Source organism: Podarcis muralis, chromosome 2 (genome assembly GCF_964188315.1).
Source record: "Podarcis muralis chromosome 2, rPodMur119.hap1.1, whole genome shotgun sequence".
In the NCBI taxonomy this organism is placed as follows: Eukaryota; Metazoa; Chordata; class Lepidosauria; order Squamata; family Lacertidae; genus Podarcis; species Podarcis muralis.
The window spans coordinates 97,130,853-97,132,634 of NC_135656.1; positions in this window are offsets into that span (position 1 = coordinate 97,130,853).

Here is a 1,782-nt window from a genome sequence, read left to right on the forward strand (position 1 = left end):
CAACAACTGTGTAGCGATCCCCCCCCCCCATACAATCCTGGCCCATCAATCATTAGAGTGACTGAACTGGACTGAAAACAACAACAGCCAATGCTAGTTGCTATTCATTGGACTGATTTATGGTTCTGGACATGGGACAAATGAGCAGACATCAGCCGCGTCTGCTTTTGTTTCCATTCCTGTTGGAATTCTCTGACATTCTTAATAGTAGAGCACATGCTTTGCCTGCAAGGGATCCCAGATTCAATTCCTGGCATTTCCAGGAAGGGCTGGGAAAGACTCCTTTGTCTGAAACATTGGAGATTGCTGCCAATCACCGTAGACAAACCTGAGCTAGATGTAGCAACAAAATGATTTGGTAGAACGATCTCACTTTGGGGAAGACTGTCGCTTGGTGGTAGAGGACATGCTTTGCGTTCAGAAGGTCCAAGGTTCAGATAGGACTGGGAGTAACCCGTCTGCTGAAGAGCTGCTGCTAGACTGTGTAGCTAGTTGGACAAATGACCTGGCTCAAGATAAGGTAGCTTCCAATGTCCCTTCCCTAGTCTAAGGAAGTTAGACGTGGGTGGCACCGTGGGTTAAACCACTGAGCCTCTTGGGCTTGCCGATCAGAAGGTCGGCAGTTTGAATTCCCACGACAGGGTGAGCTCCCGTTGCTCGGTCCCAGCTCCTGCCCACCTAGCAGTTCGAAAGCATGTCAAAGTGCAAGTAGATAAATAGGGAAGGTAAACGGCGTTTCCGTGCACTGCTCTGGTTTGCCAGAAGCGGCTTAGTCATGCTGGCCACATGACCCGGAAGCTGTACGCCGGCTCCCTCAGCCAGTAAAGCAAGATGAGTGCCACAACCCCAGAGCCGTCCGTAACTGGACTTAATGGTCAGGGGTCCCTTTACCTTTACTTTTAATGTCCCTTCCCCAGTCTAAGGCAGTTTTCTCTGTTCCTAAAGGGGCTTCCAGGTACAGCTCACACTGCCGGCTTATTGATTACAAGTTGATTTGTCAGTGCCTGGGGACCAAACGCCATGTGTTAAGTCCTTCTCGGCTGAAGACAGGATGTTGAACAGCATGCCATGTTTTAAATGTCCCGACAAATAAAAGATGCCAGAAAGGAGACGTTGCTTCATAAGGATGCCCGATCTGAGAGATAGATCATTTTGCGCATTTTCAGTCTGAAGGGAGAGAATTAGATTTGCTCGGTATGCTGCAAAATATTAATCCTAAAATATCAAATTGACTTGGTGAATGGCCTCAGGTGTTTGGGTGTTTGAAATAATGGAATTTTCTCTGCATTTGTGCAGTTATTATATCAGCGGTGAGATTCCCACCTCCTCCAAAACTGGCTGCAAAAGCTAATATGTCAATTGTCTGTCCCTTGTTCATATTTCTGGTACAGAAATAGATAATATGGTCTCATATGTTGCCTATATGTGAAGATCTAACTATTCCCCTTCTTTCTTGCTGGGATCTAGACTTGCCACTCTGCAAAGAGAAAGGGGAAGGTGGAAATAACCAGCATTCCCCTGCAACATCTCCCTTGCTTTCCTGCAGGGTCCTTAAGTCCACGCACCCCTAGATCAGCTTTTCAGGGGTCATAGAAGGTTGCTGGGGGGGGGGAAGTGGGGGGAATCAGTGAAAAGGCCTCCTTGCCGCCTTCCCCAAGTGGCCACTCATTACAAGTCTTGGTCCAGCCTATGGACTCTATAGGAAGATCTGTCTGAGATTAGTTTCTCTAGTTGACAAGCAGCCAGCACATCTTTTTGTTATGGTTAGCAACCCAGAGGCCA